Here is a 17564-nt window from a genome sequence, read left to right on the forward strand (position 1 = left end):
ACATTGCTTTTCCTCAGCCGGCTTTGTTCCAGGTCAGTCTGAAAGGTACACAATACTGCCGGAGCTCAGAGGCCAGCCGAACTCACAGATCGGGTGGGATTATATACCAGAAAGAGACTTGAGAGTGTTTATTCACTTGCCAGATTTATTTATCAGGTACGGGATTGAAAGGATTTCCCCACAGGATATGTAGAGATTAGTGTGCGGAGAAAATGCTTTTTCAACAAACGTTTACACTAATCAGGCCTCGGTTTTCGTATCCGAGCGCAACAGTGTTTGCTGCCCTTCCTGGGCGTTGCTGGTAAGAACAAACATGCACACTGACAAACATACAAAGCAAGCTGAAATGTGGACAGCTGTCTGTCACTCTGAAGAGCAGCTGTCACTTTTTAAAAGCCCACAAACCTATTTTAATGATATATGAGAAGTGTTATATTAGTTCCTTTATGATAAAGCCAGTCTAGGTCTACCTGAGCCTCAAACATCTGAATGAGAAGGAAAAATTTCTCTCATTCAGTACTTTGTCTACCTGGAGCCAATGATCAGATCGAATGATTTCCAGAAGCTTCTCAAGCCCACGCTGGGTCTAAGGAATGTGTTCATTAACAATCTACTGTATCTAAACTTAAAAATGCAGCTGAATGTTTATGGGTCTCTTAAAGGGCAAGTTGAGAATGAGGACAAGGTCACTCCAGCCAGCTTCTTATATAACCGCCCTCTTTAGCTGCATCTATAGAGGCGAAGCGTCCAGATGAAAAGTGAAAAAGTCATCCTTCATCTGGTCTGGCTGATGCCGAACATCTGCATGTTATATAATAAGCCACTGGGGTCATTTTTCTTGTTCTCTTTTAAAAATAGGCCGAACAATTAAATCTGGATTTTAAACTCTAAATTTCATCTATTTTTCATAAGCTCTTCAAGCAGGCTGGTCTTGATTATTCCCCTCCATTAAAAACTGTACAGGAATGCTCAGAGAGAAAACTGCTCAAATAGAGCTAACAGCCACAAAGGTAATCTCTGACCCTTCCTCGGAGTCTTCAGATTTCCATTCATCATGAGCAAAGGGCCTTACCACAGCGAGGAAAATACCGACATGCGAAATGTTCCTAGGCATCAGTGACCTCACTTTGAAAAACACTCACTTCTGCACAGTGGCTCAGTTTTACACAAAAGTGAATCGTGCCAACAACTCAAGCAATTCCTTTCTGTTTAGTTCCTTACAATTTTTCAAAGCTCCTTGAAACAGGACAATGGACTAGAAAGTGCTCTCAGGCCACAGCTGACCGTAAAGTCGCCAAGTTCTTGGTCAAACACAATGCATACTTGTGAGGACTCCGTACCATGCGTTCTTCTCATTGAACCCTGCTCCAAGATCTGCGGCAGCCTCCTTTAATTTTTCAGGAACTGGTATGCCTTTCTCTGCTCACCGAGTCTATTTTCACTTCCCTTGCTACTTTCTTTTGCACCTCTTGGCTAGTCTTATAGCTAACTTCCAGCCATCCACTCCCGACTAAAGAAACAAGCACATAAGCAAAAACAATGAAACACCACATTTCAGGCACTGCAGTGGCAGCATTTTCTCTTCAAGGAAGGTAGTATCTCCACATTAGTGTGGGAAAACTGGGGCTTAAGAAGATTAAACAACTTGCCTTCCATGTGGCTGAGCTGGGATTCGAATTCAGATCTGATGTCAGAAATGGAAGTGTCAAACAGCAGACAGGCACTTGGCTTTTGAAGTCAACACACCTGGGTGCGAACTTGAGCTCTGCTGCTTAACTGTGGAACTGAGTGAATTCTGAAACTTCTCTAAACCGCACTTTCCCCTTCTCTAAAATGGAGATAATGACCATCGCGTCTCCCTTGGGTTTTGTGATCGTGAGGCAGGGATGGTAGAGAACTTGGTTTAGTGACTGGCGTGCTAGCTTTCATTTATTACTACCTACTAGATTTTCTATGTTTCATTCCATGACACAACTTGAGCAGGAACACTCATCTTTGGCTATTGGGTTTTTAAACAAATGCCCTGGTTATTCTACATTCAGCTGCAACTAACAAAAACTCAATGAAGAATTGCTTAAAACATCAAGATTTTTGCTGCTTACTCAACAAACAGTTTGAAAGTAGATGGTCCAAAGGTAGATTGGGGAACTGAATGATGTCATGAAGGAATCAGGCTCATATACTATCCCTCATGATCAACAGATGGCTGCCACAGCTCCAGACATCACCTCCTCATATGACAGAATGGAAGAGAGGAGACAAAAAGAATGTTCTCCTCACAGTCCTCTCTCTTATCAGGGAGAGAAGTATTTCTCAAATGCTTCCATCAGAATTTGCCTTATATTTCCTTGGTCAAAGCTGATTATATGATTACCCCCAATCTTAGCCAAGGGGAATGGATGGCCATAGTTGCCTTACACCAAGGGTCTTCAAACTTTTTCTGCAAAGGGCCAGATAGCAAAGAATTTCAGGGACCATAGAGTCTCTCTCACTACTACCCAACCCTGCTGCTATAGCACAAAAGTAGCCACAGGCACTAAGAAAGCAAATGAACATGTCTGTGTTCGAATAAAACTTTATTTACCAAAAGACTCAGCCGTTGGGTTTGGCCAATCCTTGCCTTAGGTCAGTTACGATGTCACTGAGTACTTGGGTGTCCTGATCAGTTGTACGGGTTCTATCAGCAAAGACAAAAGAGGAATGGGCTGTGTAGAGCCTGCCACATGGATGGTGACTCCAAAACACTCCCAGGAGAGTTGAGATGTGGCACTGTCAGAACCAGATACGGATGGAGGACAGTCAGGAAGCCCGGGACCACATTCACGTGGACAGACAGAGAAAAGGAATACGCCAGCCAACATTTCCCAGCATCCACACCAGTGGTTCACATTGCTTTGGAAGAGCCCTAGAATTCCTCAGAGGTGCCTGGCATGTGCGTATGGGGAACCATGCCAAGGAAGTCATTCCCAGGTCCCTCCCCCATGATTTTAACCAGAGCCCTTCTGCTGTTATCTGCTTTACAAATTGTGTTCCTATATATGGCTTAGGGGATTTTGAGGCAGGGAAGTGGGAGCAGGGGAAAATCTTAATGATAATAAAAGTTGAAACCACTAGCACAGAGGATAAGCATCTAATCCGCCATAAAACATCCCTTTCTAATCTATCTCCCATGGTCCCACTAAGTGACCTCTGCCCCTGTGAGATGCTCTAGCCAAGTAGGCTGAGTGTCTGTCACGTTACTCCACCACTGCACCTTCTCTTCAGCCTTGGACCCTAGCTCATCTGCATGGCTGGAATCCCCTTCTGCATTCTGCTTGGATAGAAACTTTCCCCCAATTCTTGTCCATCGAATGAAAACATACTTATTTTGTACTTACTATGTACAAGTCGCCAAGCTGTAAAGAGAAATGAGATAGACACTAAGCTTTTGTAGTGTAAAAGAAAAAAGAAAAGGAATGAGAAACATAAAAAAATACAGTCCAGGCCGCACACTTTGAGAGGCTGAGGCAGGTGGATCGCTTGAGCCTGGGAGTTTAAGAACAACGTGGGCAACATGGCAAGATCCCATCCCTACGAAGAAATACAAAAATTAGCTAGCCGTGGTAGTGTGTGCCTGTAGTCCAGCTGCTGGGGAGGCTAAGGTGGAAGAATTGCTTGAGCTAAGGAGGTCGAGGCTGCAGTGAGCCATAAACCCACCACTGCACTCCAGCCTGGGTGACAGAGTGAGACCCTGTCTCAAAAAAAAAAAAAAAAAGGATACAGTCTCCTTCTCACAATTTCATAATCTAGTTGTACAGAAAGAACATAAATAAATGAAAGCTGAGTGCAATGATGAGCATGATTAGAAAAATATATTTTAAAAACAATCAACAGATACTTGCAAATGAGTTTCACCCTGCATAGATCCCTTGGATCTTTCCAGTAAGGCTGCCAAGACACACTTTTTGGGGGACTTTTTTTGGAATTACATTTAGTTCCAGCTTTTAAACCAAAGAAGAAAAGCAGTCTCATTCAATTAGAATGCACCCTATTTCATTTTAACAAAAATGGTTTCTCAAACCTTGATTGCTGGTTTTTTCACTGGACTCAAAATGGTGTCGGGATGGCTCTAAACATCCTATCCACCATCCAAAGAGCAGTTCCTGGGATTGAACGTATTTCACAGATGTGCTGCAGGTTCTGAGCATGATTCCACAAAAGGTCCCCCCACTGTCTAGGGTGACGGCCACTCTGCAGCCACCACTGCACCTCTGAAAGCACAAGACAGTAACGGAGGCTCCTTCAGTTGACACAGCCAAGGAAGCTCCTGAGCTGGGGAGGCTGGAGTTAGGGCTTGAAGACAGGTGAGGTTTGGTTAAGAATGGAAATAAGGATTCGGCAATGGGGAAGCATTTTAGTTCCGCAACTAGATGCTGAAGCCTGCATTCAAATCCCAGTTTTGCCATTTACTAGCTGTGGACCTTGACGAATTTCTTAACCTCTCTGGCCTTCCGCCTCCTCAATTATGCAATGGGAATTATAAGAGTTGGTGAAGCACACAAACCTAATTAATAAGTTAATAAATGTAAGACACTAAATGTGATGTCAATGTTTGCTATTATCCATAGTTTTATATTATCCCCCATGGCAGAATGAAATCTCATGGACCAGTTTCCATGGTTAATCTCATAAACAGTCTCATTTTTCCACTATTACAAAATACTGAGAAATCTGACCATCTCATTCAAATCAGTACCTCTCTCCTCCCTCCAATACCTGGAGGCTGGCTCAGGTCTGCAACATGTGGCTGGGAGGGGAACCCAGTCAACGTTTGTTCCTTCCCGGATCCTCCACCTTCTCCAATCACTGGGTGATTCTCGAGGCTGGAAAGTCCAAGACCAAGGAGCCGGCAGATTCAGTGACTGGGAGGGTCTGTTCTTCTCCAGTGGCACCGTCCGTGTGTCCTCTCATGGTGGAAGAGGCAAGGCAGCTTCCTTCCATTTCTTTCATAAAAAACACTAATCTCATTCATGAGGGCTCCACATTCATGACTTAATCTCTTTCCAGAAGTCCCACTTGTTAATACTGGGTATTAGGGTTCACGTACAAATTCTGGGGGCACATCAACATTCAGATCACAGCAGGTTTCTCGGGGCCCAAAGAACAAAGCTCTTGGGTTCAGTTGCATCTAGGTGTTGGTGCCCTTGGGGGCAGATGCACAAATGCTGGCTCTTCCGTGGATGCTTTGTGAGTTTTCTCAATCCTCTCCCCCTACTGTTGCCAGTTCCCCACCTGCAGCTCCTGGACGTGGGCAGCCCCTGTTAGCTGACATTCATTTGTCACCCTCAGGTCCTGGCAAGTGTTGCTCACTTCGCCCTTGTTGGGGCGGGAGGGGAGAGGATCCACCCTGCCCCTAGTGTATGTGTGACTCACTGACTCTTGGTGGCTCCAAATAGCTCTTTCTCTCGCCACTGCAAACAGCTGTCTGCTTTGCAGGTCACATCAGTCCTTATGCCTCCCAAACTCCAGGAGACGCCTAAAGCTCTCCAGGAAGTTCTCTGGAGCCCAAGTCATTTATCTCAAGGTAGGTGGAGAAGCACAGCATATAGACGCCTCTCCAAAAAGAAAGACTCACTGCAGGCCTCTCCTGTGTCCTTAGCCACCTATTGGAGAGGCTAAGCCTCCAAGGAGAGGCTGGTGTTGGTCCCTTAACAACCCCCCAGAGACAGTCTATACCTCCCTTGAGAATTGGGGTGGGAGTTGTTTGGCCCATATATTATTCTGCATCAGGGTCTCAGCAGAAATTCCAGCAGTCATGAACACAGGGTCCCTTCTAGTGTTCTGCTAGGGGCTAGAGCAGGCTAGGGGCACCTTTGGAAGTTACCTGGAGGGCAGCCCAGTGTGAAAGGCCTGACTACCAGGGAATGGAATCCGGGCTTCACGGTGTAGACAATGGGCAGGCAAGGTGTGCTTCTCTTCCGTTTTCCTTACCTAAGGCCAGCCTCAGTTCCTGGACTTGCCTTCACATCCACGGACCTGCCCTTTCCCAGGGTCAGGTGGGTTCAAAAGGCTCTCAGAACGTTTTCTTTAAAGGAAAAAGGGAGAGTGGAAACGCGTGCCTAGGTGGGAGTAGGGGGAGGCAGTTTAGGGATCTCATACGAGCTACAAGCCAACAAGTAAAAAAGTGACGTAAGGAAAAAAATCCCAGGGAGCAGAGAGAAAAGTAGGCTCTCCAATGCCTCGCAGTAAATGAGGACGCCTGGAGCCTGCGGCGAGGTCAACTGAGGTCAGACGAGCTTATCGCTCCTGTCCCGGGAATTAAGGGCATCCTGGAGACAGCTGCAGAGCAGGAGGCTCCCCGTGCCCTCCTCTTCCTGAGCAAGTCAGGATCCCAGGAGGCACGTGCGGGGAGGCCCCTCCGAAGGGCTGCTGGCTTGTGTCTTGCACCAGCGCAAAGGGAGGCTGGAGATTGCTCCTGCAGTGAGGCACGCTCAGCCGGACGCCCAGAAGAGACGAGGCGTCGCTGTCAGGGTGTCTGCCTGCCTCTTTGGGATCAACTCTTAGCGTGCAGATCCTAAAACAAAACAAAACACTCCTGAAAACATCAACGACTTGCATCAGTGACAGGCCCCGAGTGCGGGACGCCAGGAGACGCCAGCGGGGCTGTGAAGTGTAAATCGCCCCGAGGCAACCCGAGAACGGGAAGGCGGGCGGTCAGCAGCCAGCTCGGACGGCGCGACGCCCGGATGCGTTCCGGAGCAGGGAAACTTTTGCGGGAGGCTGCGCTGGCACCGGTCGCCCAGCGCGGCTCGCGCGGACCCGAGCGAGGAGACACGCAGCGCGGCACTGCCACCTTGTGGGCGTCGGCGGCAGCGGCGCGGCGGCGGAAAGCCGGCGAGGCGAGCGTCCCAGGGCTCGGAGCCAGACGCCGGCCAGCGAACGCCCGCAGGAACGCGCCGGCCGAGCGGGAGCCCGCGGGGGCGGGGCGCTGCGGGGCGGGGAGGGGCGGGGAGGGGCGGGGCGCGAGGAGCGGATCACGTGGGTTAGCAACAGGCAGCAGCCAATGAGAGCGCGAGTCAGGTGATGCGTGCGCCCGCCGCGCGGGAGGTGAGGGGCCTGGGAGGAGGCGTGGGCGCGCCGCGGGCCTGGTGGGTCAGCGGGGAGCGAAGTCCGGAAAGGGTGTTCTTCTCTGGAGCTGCCTGCTGCGGGCGGGATGAACGAGAGCTTTAAAATGGGACTGTCCCATTCCCACGCTCCACGGCAATGACCTCTGTGCGGGGCAGTGGGCGGCGGGGGCGCGGGTGGGAAGCGGGCGGGGAGCGACGCCGGGAGCTGGGTTTGTCCCTGCTCCAGCCACTTGTTGCTTTGCCAAATCCTTGACCCCGAGACTGCCATTTGGATCCACACAGGGGAATTCAAAAAGAATAATGAGGCTCCTGGCAATGGTGGGGGGCGCACTGGCCCCTTTGCGCTGCTTGTAGGCAAGTGGGAGAGATCCGCCCGCCCTTAGGGCTTCCAAGGTTGGCCCGAAGACTCCAAAGTAGATGAGAGCCAGGAATTGGGTCAGAAAGAAAAAGCTTCAGTGGTTTTAATTATTTTAAATTAGAAAAGGCACATCCAAAAGTACCAATAATGACTTTTACAGTAATCCCACCATGTTGACGTAAACCAGCCCACCTCCGAACGCGCAGAAGACCATAGCACAGACTGAGAGGTGTATTGCAGGACTGGGGCAAAATCAGGACAGGCAAGCGTGGTTTCTGTTGGGGTCTTACTCTTCTGGCTTCCTGATCTGGGCAGATTTCACCCTGTTAACAGAGTCCGTGGATCGGTCTCTCTCTCCTTTTTCTCTTGCTCTCTACCTCTCTTTTTCTACCTTGTGTTTCATTCCTCTGAAACAAATCCAGGGAGCAGATGGCCTCAGAAGGATATCTAATCCATGCCCGGCCTCGAGGCACTTAGTATAAGCTGTGATACCGTGGTAAGGTGTTATTATAGAGACAAAAATATCTCAGACTGCAGGATCTAGCCATCCTATTCTTAAGGTTCCCTAGGGAAAGATGTTGTACAATATTCTTTGATAACCTACTACAAATGCTAACTGCTTTAAGTACAATATAAGAACCTTCTGATCTGGGTTTTATTTGTTTCTATTTAAACTCATTCAGGGTCAGGCTACCCCAGAGGGCAGTTAAAACACCTGTCCGGTGGCTTATGGGAATGGCTTGCACAATGCACACTTCCCTCCACCACGATCAGTGTGTCTGCTGACACTGGAGACCATGCCTGGGACATAGGTACAATTAGGCTTTGCCAGGGCAGCTCAGAGAAAGTGGTCCACTCTGAGTCAGACCCTGCCAGCTGACTTACTTGCTTTTAGAGAGCAGGCTTTGTGCACCTACCAGTGTTGAAATACACTACCATACTTAATTATGTTTCTACACATTTAATACAGTATTTGATTTTTAAATGTACCATACTCTTGAGTTTCTGACCAGTACAGGGTTAGAAGAATGTCATGAGGACGTGCATTTAGTCTGAATCCACAAATATGTATTGTGCTCTAAGTGCCAGGCCTGGGCTTAGGTATTGGGCATGCATCTTTGCAGCAGGGAATTTGCAGAATGCAATGGAACGCTGAAGAAAGGAAATGAAAAGAAACCATCCTGTTTCCATAGTCACCTCCCCTTCACTAGTTGACTATTCTCTCTTAATCGGCTCTCTCAAATCCTGCCTCTACGACCTTCATTCCTTCTGACTTCTTTGATCATGGAGCAATAATATCACCACATGTTGAATACTGTTAAATAATATGATGTGGGAAAAGTCATGCACTAGGAATGAAAACAACTGTATACCTAGCTTCATCCCTGGCCCTGCCACTTGACAAAATCCATAACTTTCTACAAACCTTTAAGATCTGAATATTGGTATCTTAGTTTCCTCATCCCTAGAATGGAATAAGTAGTCTACTTGGCAACTCCACAGGTTCAAGATTCCAGGCCTCAGTTTTCTCATCTGTAAATTGAGAGGTTTGACCTAGATTTATAGCTTGCAAATTTTCTTTAGAAGTGGATTCCCCTTTTATAACAAAAGCCAACATAAAACCCCAACATATAAAACAGTAAGACAGACTTGCTTTCATGGCCCTGAGGGAGAAGTCTGAGTCCTATATATGCTCTTCTCTACCTTTCAGAGGCCTTGAGGCATCTGTGCAGAACCCTAGGGTTTCATTGAACACAGTTTGAAAGTCACTGTGCTAGGTGATTGTTTTAAAGGACATTCCATTTTTAAAATTCTATACGTCAAAATTTCCTAACATTGTATATTTCTATGATGAGATTTAACATCGTATATTTCTATAATGGGATTTTCTTTCTTCATGTAATCATGTTATAGGAGATAGTCACCAGCTGAAAGCAAAATATCTTTCATTACTCCCTCCCTGTTTGTAAAGCCAATCTCTCTGCCACAAGGGGGGAAAAGTATTTTGATGGGACACATATGCTGTAATGAGAAAAACACCACAATGGGGATGAGAAGATATTAGTCCTAAACCTGGTCCTGCTTTTAATTAGTTCTATAACTAGTTAGCTTGATCAAGGAATCTTATTAACCTATCTAAATACAGAAAATTAGGAGATTGGGAGACTTAGTAATCACAGTCATGCACATGAACATTGCAGGAGCCTGTGCCCTCATAGGTTTCCTTAAATTAAATAACTCCATTCCCACTCAACCTATAGGCTGACTTGCTTCATCCCCCTTTCTCCAGTATATATCCTCACCCCATTTAGAGACGGAGTAAAAGGTGAGAAGACAAATTAGGTTGTAAACGACACCACCAGGACATCAAAGTATCAGTCATTGGTGTGTTTGCACAGATGTTTCAAGCCCACAGCACGCCTTGACCCCAGCTCACCACGCAGGAGCCACATCTCCATTAAGACAGGGTTCATGCAGTATACATGTTCATAAGGGCAAACTACGAAATCTTAAAAACTCCAGAGTTTGGAGAATGTTTAAAGGAAACAGTCTGAGTTAAAGACCCAGGACCTGGGCTTGAACCAAAAGGAGTGATCCCACAAAGGACAAACAGTATGATTCACTGCCTCCAAGTGTGCACATCCTGGGAAAAGGCGACTTTAGGGGTGGACACAAGAACAACAGCTCCAGTCATGGCTGTGACTTGGTTATAAGTTAACTTTATGGGTCACTGAGTGTCTGGAAACAGACTATAAACAGAAGAAAGGGTGGCCCAAGCAGCTTTGTGTTGGAAATGGCTGTGACCAGTGGCTTCTGGAAGGGAGATGTATTGACTGCAATAAAACTTGATAGGCTCAGCACTTGTCTGTTAAGGTTGGAATCGGAAGTCAACTTTGGACCTGAGTAATTGGTATACATTTGTGTTTAAGGGCAGGACAGAAGGGATTTTATTCTAAGTGGTAAACAATATGGTGTCCAACTGCTGCATATGATCTGCCTTCTCTCTGGCCTCTAACCCTGTGACACTATCTACATCGTCTGGACTAATCCTAATAGCCAAGCAAGTGGGTACAGTTTGACTTTCACCATACTGGATTTTTTTCTTAATCTGTGCTGTCTTGGGAACAGCAGAACACTTAAGGTAAAAAGAAAGAAACACACCATGGATACTTGCTATTCTTACCTATGTCTGTTCTTGGGAAAACAAATTGTACACAATGTTAACTTCTAGACAATCATCATCTCTATCTTTAGTGTTATTTGGTTAGTCGACAATTACTATTATTACTATTTTGAGACAGAGTCTTGCTCTATTGCCAGGCTGGAGTGCAGTGATACAATCTTGGCTCACTGCAACCTCCATCCCCTGGGTTCAAGTGATTCTCCTGCCTCAGCCTCCCAAGTAGCTGGGACTACAGGCGCATGCCACCACACCCAGCTATATTTTTGTTTTTTGTTTTTTTGAGACAGAGTTTTGCTCTTGTTACCTAGGCTGGAGTGCAATGGTGTGATCTCGGCTCACCGCAACCTCTGCCTCCTGGGTTCAAGCAATTCTCCTGCCTCAGCCTCCTGAGTAGCTGGGATTACAGGCATGCGCCACCATGCCCAGCTAATTTTTTTGTATTTTTAGTAGAGACGGGGTTTCACCATGTTGACCAGGATGGTCTCGATCTCTTGACGTCGTGATCCACCCGCCTCGGCCTCGCAAAGTGCTGGGATTACAAGCTTCAGCCACTGCGCCCAGCCCTTATTTTTGTATTTTTAGTAGAGACAGGGTTTCACCATGTTGGCTAGGATGATCTCGATCTCTTGACCTCGTGATCTGCCCACCTCAGCCTCCCAAAGTGCTGGGATTACAGGCATGAGCCACCACATCCAGCCTGGCAATTATTTTTTAAGCACACACATATTCAGTGTTATAGAATCCAAAGTTGTAGGCAGAAAATATATAAAAAGATTATGCTAGAAATACTTTAAAAATACACATCACGTTTTTTACTTAATTATTTTTCAAGCTTGGTGGTGGAAAGTGCGGGGCGTGGGGGTTCATTGTAAGTTTCACTCAGCATATGATGGAGAAAAGCCTTGAGCTGAGTTTCAGAGGCCAAGAAGCTCATTTTAAATATCATTAACTATAGCTGTGTGGCAGCTGAACAGAACATCACATCTCTGAGGCTCAGTTTTTTCATCTGAACAACAAGGGAGGTCGAACCAGGTCATAGTCCATATCACAAAACTTAACAATAATTGTAGCCAGTATTTTTTGAGACAAGCGCTTTATCAGTTACTCCTCATAAGAACCCTATGATGTATGCATTACTATTTTCCCCATTTTTCAGATAAGGAAACTGGGTTTTGAAACGTAACCAAGGTCACACACTAAGTGGCAAATCTGACATTTGAACCTAGTCTTTCCCAACTCCCAAGTTACACTCAACTGTTTCACAATAGTGAACTGCCTCAAAGTTTATCTAGGAAGAAGTTTTTTTTTTCTTTACTTATTCAGATTTTCACCTTGGCTCCCTTAGAGCTGCAAATAGAAATCATCCCTCCATTGGCTAGCACGATGCGATCTTGAGACTCTCCTATATGTGGATGCTGAAGCAAAAGAAGATGGAAACAGCTAACTGCGGGGCGGGGGGGAGGTAGCTTCAGGGAACAGTGTACCCACTCCTATGAGGATTGAGTAGGAGACTAGGCTTTTGCTTAGTGATTGTTCCCCAGAATTCAAGATCCACAAAGGAAGAGGCACCCAGAAATGACAAGGTAGGAGGGACAAGGAGAAACCAATGATGCCTGGCCAAGACCTTTCTGTCACTTCTTCTCATAGACCCCTTAGACCAAGCCCGGCTTCTAAATTTCCCATAGCTGTTCAGTCAACACAGGGCCAGGTGTGTACCTGAATATAGCTAGTAAATAGCAGCTGAACACCAGCTTAGGAAGCTGGGGTGTCCACAACAGTGGATGAGGTGGCCCAATTTGATTTCTGGTCCCCCACACCTGAGGTCACTGCTGCTGCATGGATTCCTGCAGAGTGCTCACAAGCTTCATCAGACGAAACACTACATAGGGCTTATGTGCTGAGTGACCAGAGACTCGAAGCCTCTGGAATGAAAGGATCCCATTGATGCAAATAGAATCTACAGATCATATCTCAACTGATACTCTGTAGCCCATACACATAAGGGAATGTTTTGGCTTCCACAAAAAAAAAAAAATACAACTTTATACAATGATGAGCCAAAGATGGATTACACAGAGTCCCCGCTCTTGGAAAAACTCAGTGTCTCTTGGGGTACACCAGGGCACCCCTTTGGGACTGCTTGGGTTAGTCTAGTTATCCCAAGACGAGAAAAAAAGTACACAAGAGATACCTATGACTATTTTGTAAAAATACACAAGTTGTTGACAGGTACTAAATGGATTAAATAGAAAGTAATCAGTTGAGGAATGACAATTTCAAGAAATTTCACATTTTGTCTTGAAAATACTGGAGCTGTTGGCTGGGTGCGGTGGCTCACACCTCTAATCCTAGCACTTTAGGAGGCCGAGGCAGGTGGATCACCTGAGGTCAGGAGTTTGAGACCACCCTGGCCAACATAGTGAAACCCTGTCTCTATGAAAAACATAAAAATGAGCCAGGCGTGGTGGCTCACATCTGTAGTCCCAGCTACTAGGAAGGCTGAGGTGGAAGAATTGCTTGAACCTGGGAGGTGGAGGTTGCCACTGCCCTCCAGCCTGGGTGACAGAGACTAGGTCTCAAAAAAACAGAGAGGAAAAGAAAATACTGGAGCTGTCAAGAACAGTAAAAATAATCTTATCCATTATCAAGAAAAAGGAAGCAATTATGCATATTCTCAAAAGTAACAGTCGGAAGAGTTAATTCTCCGTGTCTTCTCTATATTAGATTAATCTTGAATCTGTATTTCAGATGTAAATTACACTTCCTCCAATAAATTTAATTTTACGGATATAGATGTACTTCTCTTCCAATCTATTTTTAATTGCTTGAAAACTGTACCTCATTTTGCTGACCACACATATATACCATGAACCCCTTTGTCAGCCCCTGAGGTGATCATCACCATCTGGGGACTACCTCCTGGGGAATGAGTTACTGCTCCAGTGGAAAGAGGTCTGACTTAGACACTCCAAGACCAAGAATCAAGTCTAGCTCTGCCCCTAACTAGATATGAACTTGCAGACAAATTACGTGGCCTCTCTAGTTCTGTATTCAGTAAAGGCGCGAAATTAGATTTCTTTTAGCTCTAAAATTCTGTCCTTGGCTAACTGATGAACAAAAACAGGGGTTCCTTCTGCATGAAAACACTGGGCCTACTGGGAAGAATGGTAAAAGGACTCTGGGGACTGGAGATGGAGCCAGGGACAAACAAATGCCAGCGGCAAAGACTGCACTCAATTCCCAGGAATTTCCCTGGATGGATTTCAGATAGAAGGAGACATTCCTGGTTTTATCCCGGAGCATACACAGGGGATTGAGGCAGTTGGACACTTTGGGTTGTGACACTGGATAGACCTGTTTGTTGTCCTCTGAGTCAGCCAAGGATACTTTCATCAAGAGAGAGGACAGCTGTTTTTTTCTTGCTTGTTCCTATTTTAATGCAGGAAGAGTGAGACTACGCTTTGAGGAGCTCAATAAAGAAAGATATATATGGTGAAAAAAAACCTATCTCCCATCCCAGTGGCAATAGAAGCTACTTGCTGGGTTCTTGCACTCCCATAGGCTGTGACCGGGGCAGAGAGTCAACATGTGCACCAACAGCAATGTCTGATCCCTTGGAAGGTCTGTGTTGAGAAGCAAGATAATAGCAGCACCAGAAGCAACTGCAACCAAAGAGATGGACCCAAGAACATTTTCACAGTTTCAAAGGCAACATAAGAGTCCTCAGATCCCAGCCACAGGAAGAGAGGAGATTTGCAGGTGAGGAAAGAGGGGTGCCAGTGACTTGGTGCATGGATGATTCACGCCAATGCTTGTTCTCATTCCCCCATAATTACTATCTGTGATTCACCTTCCCTGGGTTCCTGGGACCTGGTACAGAAGGGATTTTTGCTAAAGCCCATGTCTCCTCCTGCCACCCACTGGCAGCGCTTTGTCATCCACTGTTGCACTTCCAGCCTGAGGGTGACACCTCTTCCACCTTCTAGGACTTGCCTCTGATTTGAACATCCAAGAGAGAATTTTTTCTCCCGATTTGAACGTGGGCTTCAAGGTGGCTAGAGCCAGTTTTGTTCCCATCACCTGAAGAAAATACCAGTGTGTGTGGCCTTTCTATGCCTATATAGCAGATCCATGTACTCAGCAGCTGAAATGTAAAAGGAAGTGAGGAATTACCCAATTCACCCAAAAATGTACTATGTATGTGCTATTTCTAGAAGTCTTTCTTCCTGCAACTTGCTAGTTACTTTGGTATTACTCTGTATGTCTGTAATGACAACCCTTACAAGGGGCAAGAATTTCCACTCTCCATTATTCATTTTATACATGTCACCCCCTTTCATTTTCAACATAACCAGGCAACACAGTGTTATCTTAGTTTTACAAAAGTGGAAACCAAGGCCCTGGGAGATAAAGTGCCTTCCCTAAGAAGGGGAGCTGACAATTATAGCAAGTTCTCCTGTTTCCAGGGCCTGTGGCCTCCTCCCACCCTACAGTAGGCCAGAAACCAAATGACCAAGAAGAAGGGTCATGAGCCACTGATGGTAAGGGCTTACAGGGGAGATGATCAAGACTGAGCAATGCTCTGAGCTGAAGGATGGCTTTCAGAATTTTCCAGAATGCTTGAAAATTCTAACTGGAATGCTGCTTCTGCAACCTGACTGCATGCCTGACACCCCATACCCCACAGCTCAGAGCTCCTTTCAGCAAGGGGCCCCGCAGCATCCCACAGAGATTCTCACTCTGCCACCTGTTCAGAGGACTCCTCTGGTCTCTGTCGGTTTCCCTGAGATGATTGCACATCCTGAGGCCCCATTGCTACATCAGCGAAATGGAAATAATAATACCAATAGCCACTACACAGGACTGATATGAAAAATGAATGTGTGAACACAGAAAAAGCACAGTACCAGACATGTGGGAGGGGATAATATGTTCTGGTTTGGCTTTGGATGACAGCCATGTGGCAAGAGGAGGCAAGCATGGAGTTGGGGGCCAGACAGACTCTGCATCAAGACCTAGTTCTCACCTTTCTCACTGTTTGGCCTTGGGCAACCCCTTAACTTCTCTGGACCTCAGTTCCAGCCTTCCTTCCACCACTGCTCCATTATGAACCCCACCTCCAGGACTAATTCACCGGCAAAACCCAGTCTCCTTGCCCAGAGGGGATAGGGAGACGCTGCTGGCCAGATGGAAGAACACAGTCCAGAATTGAAATCATAACCTCAGCTCGTCTTGCCAACGTGAAGCATGTGACTTCTGTTTGCAGGTCAGAAGAGTAAAACTGTCCATGCTGGCTAGACATGAACAAGGAGGGTGCCATCCTATGCCCAGCTCCTTATGTGGCTGACAGCCATCTTGTGAGCATGTCGGAAGCCAGACTTGGGGTGATAACTCCGAGGAGACCAGAGAGGCAGGTGGAGCCAAACCAGGGGATATACTGTGAAGCCACTGGATCCAACCCTCCTGAAGCCAACCCATCTCTGGCCCTTTCAGTTACAGCAAACAATTAAAGCCCTGTTGTGCATAAGCCAGTCTGAGCAGGTTTTCTGTTGGTTGCAAGAAAGACGCTCCTTACTTATCACCTTACACGGTAACACATTGCCAATTTGAGCCAGAATTTTTGGCAATTGTGTCTGTTTCAAGAAGACTATCCTCAGCTCAACTGGGGCCCATCTAAATCATCTCAGAGGAAAATTCAAAGCCCCAAGACCTTCAAGGTACTCAAGTCTCCCTCTCCTGGTTTCTTTGCTGCCCAGGTACATAAAGTGTGACCCAGAGTCTAAAGATAAATGTGCATCTGCTATGGTCTGGATTCTCCCAAAATTCATGGGTTGGAATCCTCACCCCCATGGTGATGGTATTAGGAGATACAGACTATGGGGTTGTTGGGTCATAATGGCAAGACCTTCATAAATGGGATTAGTGCCCTTATAAAAGAGGCCTGAGAGACCCTCCTCATCCCTTCCACCATGGGAGGACATGGCAAGAAAGGACCACTCGTGAACCATAAAGTAGGCCTTCTCCAGATAATGAATCTGCCAGTACCTTAACCTTGGACTTCTCAGCCTCCAGAATGGTAAGAAATACATTTTTGTTGTTTATAAACTACTGTAATAGGACATTCTTGCACTGCTATAAAGAAACCCCTGAGACTAGGTAATTTGTAAAGAAAAGAGGTTTAATTGGCTCACGGTTCACAGGCTGTACAGGAAGTATGGCACTGGCATCTGCCCAGCTTCTGGGGAGGCCTCAGGAAGTTTTCAATCATGGCAGAAGGCAAAGAGGGAGCCAACATATCACATGGCCAGAGAAGGAGCAAGAGAAAGAGAGAGTCGGGGGTGAAGGAGGAGATCTTGCAAGAACTCACTCACTATTGTGAGGACAGCACCAAGCCATGAGGGATCTGCCCCTATGACCAATCACTCCCATCAGGCCCCACCTCCAACATTAGGGATTACATTTCAACATGAGTTTTAATGGGGACATATATTCAAACCATATTCACTACCAAGTCTGTAGTAGTTTGTTATTGTAGCCTGATTGGACTAAGACAGGATCAGAGTCCGTTTTCCACTCAGAACGCTCCATAAAACAGACATCACTGTGAGTAATATGCTCTTTGGCTCCTCTCCCACTTTATTTGTTAGCTATTGCTGCATAACAAATTCCCCCCCAACATGACTAACTTAAAAGAGTGCACACTTATTACCTGAGCAATCTAGGAGCAGCTCCTCTGGGTGGTTCTGGCTCAGTGGCTCTCATGGGGCTGCAGTCACCTCAAGATTCACCCAGTGCCAATGGAGCTTCTTGAAAGCTCACTCAGATAGTTGCTGACAGAATTCAGTTCCTTATTGGCTGCTGTCCAGTCTTCAGCTCCTAGACACATGAGCTCCTCCATAGCTGCTCACAGAAAGAG

General features: G+C 46.3%; 1 long non-coding RNA gene across 1 annotated transcript in view; it reads right to left on the reverse strand.

Moving 5' to 3' along the window:
• The window catches only part of LOC108591351 (uncharacterized), a 69113-nt gene that overhangs the window by 25775 nt on the left and 25774 nt on the right, over window positions 1-17564 (reverse strand). The window contains exon 4 of the long non-coding RNA XR_001911250.5: window positions 17358-17548. This is a non-coding gene — a long non-coding RNA (uncharacterized LOC108591351). The remainder of the gene's footprint in view (window positions 1-17357; window positions 17549-17564) is intronic.

This window comes from Callithrix jacchus, chromosome 4, assembly GCF_049354715.1.
Source record: "Callithrix jacchus isolate 240 chromosome 4, calJac240_pri, whole genome shotgun sequence".
Taxonomy (NCBI): Eukaryota; Metazoa; Chordata; class Mammalia; order Primates; family Cebidae; genus Callithrix; species Callithrix jacchus.